This window comes from Arachis duranensis, chromosome 7 (assembly GCF_000817695.3).
Source record: "Arachis duranensis cultivar V14167 chromosome 7, aradu.V14167.gnm2.J7QH, whole genome shotgun sequence".
Lineage (NCBI taxonomy): Eukaryota > Viridiplantae > Streptophyta > Magnoliopsida > Fabales > Fabaceae > Arachis > Arachis duranensis.
Window position 1 is genome coordinate 61,209,171 of NC_029778.3, and position 7,425 is coordinate 61,216,595.

A 7,425-nucleotide genomic window follows, 5' to 3' on the forward strand; every position below is an offset into this window, starting at 1 on the left:
GTGTGTGCTTGGGCTGAGCATTGAAGCTTTCCTTTGTAGAGACTTTTTCTGGAGTTAAACGCCAGCTTTTATGCCAGTTCCAGCGTTAAACGCTGGGAATTCTGAAGCTGATTTGCAACGCCAATTTGGGCCATCAAATCTCGGGCAAAGTATGGACTATTATACATTGCTGAAAAGCCCAGGATGTCTACTTTCTAACGCCGTTGAGAGCGCGCTAATTGGGCTTCTGTAGCTCCAGAAAATTCACTTTGAGTGCAGGGAGGTCAGAATCCAACAGCATCTGCAGTCCTTTCAGCCTCTGAATCAGATTTTTGCTCAGGACCCTCAATTTCAGCCAGAAAATACCTGAAATCACAGAAAAACACACAAACTCATAGTAAAGTCCAGAAAAGTAAATTTTAACTAAAAACTACTAAAAGTATACTAAAAACTAATTAAAATATACTAAAAACATACTAAAAACAATGCCAAAAAACGTATAAATTATCCGCTCATCAACATCCCCAGCCCCAGTCCCAACCCCAGCCCCAGGTAGAAAACTCTCACCTATTCTGCAGCGACCAGGACAACCACAGAGTTCTCAAAGGGAGGATGATTCTGATGATTTTGATGACTCATATGATTATTTAGACGAGTGTGAGTAGGTTATTTAATTACTTTACTTTGAATATTTTGTATTATTAGTGGATTGCAATTTAAACGAATATAAATCTAGGTTTAGTTATTTATCTTGTCTTGAGTCTTTATATTAGAGGGTTATTTATTATTTTGATAAGTTTGTAAACTCATTATCTAATATTTAGTATAAATTTTATTTTTATATTTAAAAGTTTATTTGTCTTGTTATTTAATATTTTGTATAATTTTTTTATATTTAAAAGTTCATTTGTTAACTGTTTACTATTTTTTCAAATAGAAAACAAAATTAAAACATATAAATATTAAAATTGACAGTAAAATTGTCGCTTTTAAAAGTTAAAATAGACAAATCTAAATAATTAAATCGACGGCAGATGTGCCAATTTTATTCAATCAAATATCGACAGCGACGTTGTCGATTTTATTAAGCATATTATAGACAAAAGCGTTGTTGATTTTATTGAGTCAAATATCGACACAAAGAGTGTCAATTTTATTGAATCAATTATCGACAAAGAGGACGTCGATTTTAAATAATAATAATATCGACGGAAATGTTGTTAATTTTAGTAAGAATGTAAAATTCTCACACCCATATTACAGAAGCAAAGGATGTCAATTTTATTAAATTATTATCGACGGCTAGGAAATCCGTCGATTTTATTAGAATTTGAAAAGTTAACAAGCTTAATAGCGACCACCTTCGCCATCCATTTTGCCGTCAAATTTTAATATTATCGACGGCCTAGCAGTCGATTTGGCCATCGATTTTAACAATGCTTCTTGTAGTGTTTGAAGCCTTGAATGTCCATTCTTAACTAGGTTAGCTTCTTTAGGGGAAAGTATTGATTCAAGAACTTTTTCACCAGCTGACTCCATGTTTTCAAGCTTGAATTGGGTTGATTATCCAATCAACTCTTTTCTTGGCCTTCCACAGCAAATGGAAAGAGCAACAACCTGTAGACAGCTTGGTCTACTCCGTCAATGTAAACTGTGTCAGCATATTGCAGGAAATCTACAAGGAATTCTGTGGGCTCTTCCTGTGGAAGTCCATAAAACTGGCAGTTTTGCTGCACTAGTGTGATCAGTTATGGGTTAAGCTCAAAGCTGCCTGCTCTGATGGGGGTACACTAATACTTCTTGCATAGAAGTCAGGAGTGGTGGGGCTGTATAAGACCCCAAGGTTCTTTTTGGTTGTGCCTCTTCCTCTAGATTCATAATGCACTCTTCCTGTTCCTGTATACACAGACAAGAGACAAAGAAAAGTGAAAATCTCTATGTCAGAGTATAGAGAGTTCCTAGTGAGATATTAAAAAGAGAGAAAAGTGACAAGAATTAAAATATATTTTTTCAAAAATAAATAAATAAAATAAAACTAATTTGAAAATAAAAAAATAATTAAGAAATTTCGAAAAAATAAGAAAAGAAAAGATTAAGAAAAGATATGACAACTAATTAACTAACAAGATTTAAAATTGAAAAGGAGATTTTCCAAAATTGGGGAGAAAAAGTCAAATAAAGATTTCGAAGTTCAAATTTAAAAGAAAGAAAGACCAATGAAACACCAAACTTAAAATTAAAACAAGGTAAAGCAAATAATTAATTAAAAAGATATGAAAATAAGATAAAACATTTGATTTTAATTTTTTTTTAAATTGAAAAAGAAAGAATCAATCAAAGATTTGAAAAATTAAAATCGAAAGGAAAAAGTCAAACATGATAAGATGAGATTTTAAAATTAAGACAGAAGATTTGATTTTAAAAAGTTTTGAATTTAAAAGAGGAAAGAGAAAGGAGAATAAAAGATTTGATTTTAAAAGTTTGAAATTTAAAAAAGGAAAGTCAAAAGAAGATCTTGAAAGATAAAATTGGAAAGAAAAAGTCAAACACAAATTAGGAAAAATAAGATTTGAAAGATTTTTAAAACTTGAATTTTGAAATTTTAAATTTTGAAATCTTGAAGTTTGAAAATTGAACTTGAATTAAGATAAGATAAGAATTTAAAATTTAAAATTTTAAACTTTACTAGCAAGAAAACACCAAGCTTAAATTTTTTTTAATAAAAAAAGGCAAGATTTTCAAAATTTTTGAAAGAAAAAACACAAAAAGACACCAAACTTAAGGATTTTAAGATCAAACCAAGAAAAATACCAAGAACAATTTGAACACAATGAAGAACACTAAATAACACTTTTCGAAATTTAAGAAAATAAAAATACAAAGAGACACCAAACTTAAAAAATTTTAAGATTAAATGACACTAATTTTCGAAAATTAGAGGAAAAACAACTAGAAGACACCAAACTTAAAATTTTTAAAATCAACCAAGAAAATTCACTAAGAACAATTCGAATATGAAGAAGGAAAAATAAGAACACCTTAAAAAATTTAAAGAAAAAGACAAAAACAGATGGGAAACCAAACTTAAAGATTGACACAAGACGCAAACAAAAGATAAAGATTACTAAAGAAAAGAAAAGGTTTTGAAAAATTTTTGAAAAAGAAAACAAAAGATACAAACAAAAGAGCAAATAAACCATAAAGAATACCTAATCTAAGTAACAAGATAGTCCAGTAGATTGTCAAACTCGAACAATCCCTGGCAACGGCGCCAAAAACTTGGTGCGTGAAATTGACTCTGCAAGTTTCGCACAGATAGACCGAAAGTGCACCGGGTCGTCCAAGTAATACCTCAGGTGAGTGAGGGTTGAATCTCACGGAGATTGTCGGATTGAGCAAGCAATGACTATCTTGTAGATCTTAGGCAGGCGATTAAGAAAGATAATTGTTGTGAAAAATGCATAAAAACATAAGAAAGATAGAATTACTTAATTGGTGTGAAATCAGTGATGAGAGAACGGTTGAGGCTTCGGAGATGCTTCCTCCTTCTGGATCAACTTTTCTCACTGTCTACTTCAACTTCTGAGGATTAATTCCATGGCAGGCTGTAAGTGATTAACACCAAGTCAGTGGTCATTAATTTCCTCTGCTTCAGATTAAATGCTAGGTCAGTGGTCATCCAATCTGAACAGGGGTGAAGCTCCTGTAGTCCATTCCCTTGGTAATCCTACTCAAAGCGCCACAGACAAGGTCGGATCTTCCGAATCAGAGAACGCTGCTCCATTGATTCTATCATATACCACAAAAGTCCTAATCACCCCATACTTCGGCTGAACTGATGTCTTCAAGTCCCCAACGAAGTCGTGGATTAGCCGTCTAAGAGATGTATAATCAAGCTTGTGGTTCAATACTATCCCATCAAGAACTCACAAGAACCCATGTAGAATAGAGATGACGATCAAGTTACACTCCCAATTCATTAGGATGAAGAATGAAGATACATCTTAGAATGCAATCAAGCATAGGTTGAAATAGAACAATGATATTATTAATCCATAGAAATCAGCAGAGCTCCTAACCTTTACCTAGGAAGTTTAGTCGCTCATAGCTTATAGAGAAACAATGTAACTCAAAAATAGTGTGTAGAGGGGAAAGAAGATCCTAAACAATGGTAATCTTCTCCTTTAAATACTAATCTAATACTTAGGGATTACAGAATTAAGATAAACTGGACTTTTAGTGCTAAAATCCACTACATGGGCCTACTTGATGAGTGTTTGGGCTGAGCTTGGGGTATAATCATGAGTTGGGACTCCCCTTGCGGCATTGAACGCCAGCCTTGGTCCTTTGTGGGCGTCCAAACACCAAGCTACTCCCTTTTGGGCGTTGAACGCCAGAAAGGGGGCGATAGTTTGGCGTTCAACTCCTATTTTGGGACTTCATTTCCAAAGACAAGTATGGACTATTATATATTGCTGAGAAGTCCTGGAAGTTAGCTTTCCAATGCCAATGAGAGCGCACCATTTGGACCTTTGTAGCTCCAGAATTACTCGTTTGAATGCATGGAGGTCAGAATTTGACAGCATCTGCAGTTCTTTCTCAGCCTCTGAATCTGACTTTTCCAAAACTTGCCAGAATCACCCAAAAATCACCTAAAAACAAAGGAAAATCACAAAAACTCAAAGTAGCATCCAAAAAGTAATTTTTACACTAAAACCTACAAAGACCTGATAAAACTTAACAAAACATAACCAAAAACAATAAGAAAATAGTGCTAAAAAGTGTATAAAATATCCGCTCATCACCACAACTAACGATATTATATGTCATATATCCCAATTAACCCAGATACTCTGTTAGAATCTGTGATGCACTCTCAACTTGTAGCTCAATATTATCCTGCCAAGGACTCATAAGAACCCATGTAGAATTAGGGGTCATACGCCAGTTCCATCCCAGATTCATAAGAATGAAGTACAAAAATGCATCATAGAATAGAATCAAACATATATTGAAATATAAATAGTAATATTATTAATCCATAGGAATCAACAGAGCTCCTAACCTTAACCTAGGAGGTTTAGTTACTCATGCTTTACAGAAAATAGAGTGTGTAATTTGAAAGTGGTGGAAAAAGATCCTAAACATGGTTGATCTTCTCCTTTATATACTAATCTAGTAGTTAAAAATTACAAAAACGAAATAAACTATGCTAAACGTGCAAAAATCCACGTCTGGACCCACTTTGGTGAGTGTTTTGTGTTGAGCTTGGTGTCCAACTTGAGAAATGGGCTTTGAACACGCGTTAGAGGGTTGTCTACACTTCCTTGTACTTCCTTGGTGTTGTTGAATGCCAGGTTTGGGCATTCAATGCTGACCTTTGTCCTCTTGGAGTGTTGAACGCTAGAAAGGGAGTGATTTGGGCATCAACGCCGTTTTGGGCCTTCATTTCCAAAGACAAGTATAAACTATTATATATTGCTGGAAAGCTCTATAAGTTAGATTTCCAACGGCATTGAGAACGCGTCAATTGGACCTCTGTAGCTCAAGATATGCTCATTGGAGTGCAAGGAGGTCAGGATTTGACAACATCTGTTGTCCTTCCTTTGTCTCTGAATCAGACTTTGCCAAAACTTGCCAAATTTAGCCAGACTTTACCTGAAATCATAAGAAAAATACAAAAACTCAAAGTAGCATCCAAAAAGTGAATTTTCCACTAAAACCTACTATAACTTAATAAAACTTAAGACAATGTAACTAAACACACTAGAAAAATAGTACCAAAAAGCGTATAAAATATCCACTCATCACAACACCAAACTTAAACTATTGCTTGTCCCTAAGCAACCAAAAATAAAATAGGACTGAAGGAAGAGAAGATTACAATAAGTCTCAGAGTTTTCAATTAAGATCAATTCCAAATATTGAATGGGGCTAGTAGTTCTTTACTTTTGAACAGTTTTGGCATCTCACTTCCTTTGAAGCTCAGAAGTATTGGCATCCTTTAGAACAAGAATTCGGATGATATTATTGATTTTCTTATTTTAGTTTTTTTTTATATTTTCTTTATTCTTGAACCACAGCTTCTTTCAGTGCTTTGCACATTTTTTAGCTTAGTTGTGACTCTAAGTGTTTTGTTTTCCCGTATTACCACCGGATATATAAACGCTACAGGCACTTAACTGGGGGAACCCTTGGGATTAGACTTTAGCTTTGCTTAAAGTCCCAGACAGTGTTTCCCAGAGTTCTTAAGCATACTCTTAGCTTTAGGATCACGACTTTAACTGCTCAGTCTCAAACTTTTTACTTGACACATTCTCACCACAAGCATATAGTTAGGGACATCAGCTTGTTTTGAGCTTTTTAGGCCAATTTTTAACCCTCCTAACCATTGATGCTCAAAACCTTGGATCCTTTATTGGTTTTATTTCTCTTTCTAAATTTTTTTAGAATACTATTTCTTTTGCTTCAAGAATAAATAATTTGTATTTTTCTGAGAACCAATAGTATTTCTCTAAATTCTCTGTTCTTTTCAGAGCCAATACCCTCAACTTCAAGACAACTATGCACAGTTAATTCATACACTCAGAAAATAAATGCAAGGTCACCACTTTTTGAATTTGAAAGAATGAATTGTAGTTAACTCATAAATTCTTGTATTTTACTGCTTCTTAAGGAAAAACAAAATTTTATTCAAGTTCAATAGGATGATAAGTGGAATATCTTAAACTTAGCTGGTAGAAAAGAAATTAAAAAGATTACTTCTAATACTAAAAACAGAAAATCTTACTAGTGATCATGCGAAAAAGAACTAAAAAATAGGAAATAAAGTACTGAATAGGAACTGGATAAGGGTGAAACTAAACCACCTTAGTCATGGTGGTCATTGCTATCTTCAGAAGATACTTTCTAGCATTTTAAATCATCCAGTTCTCACCTATGCTTCTCTTGCTCTACCAGCTTATGAAGTATGCAAGACTATTCCTTTTGCTCCTCTCATCATTGGTTCAGAGTGGATTGCAACTATTCAATGGATGCTGCGAGTTGAGTCTAACATTCAATTGGAGAGGTGCTCCATTCCTGAGGCTGCTCAGGTGTCTTCCTCTTAGGAAGGTCAACTAACTGTTGAATCTTGTCCAAAGTTGGTACCCTGGTGTACTCCATGCTCTCCTTGGTGATTGTATGGTCTACTGGGATGCATGTGTCTCTGTCAATCAAGACACCTGCCTCACTACACAAGCAAGAGATGAGATGTGGAAAAGCCAACTTGGCTTGAGTTGAGTTCTTGTTTGCAAAATTGTACATCTCACATGGGATTAATTGGTGTACTTCCACTTCATTGCCCATTATGATGCAATGCATCATCATGGCTCACCTTACAGTTACTTCAGAACGGTTGCTAGTGGGGAGTATAGAATGCCCAATGAAGTCTAGCCATCCTCTAGC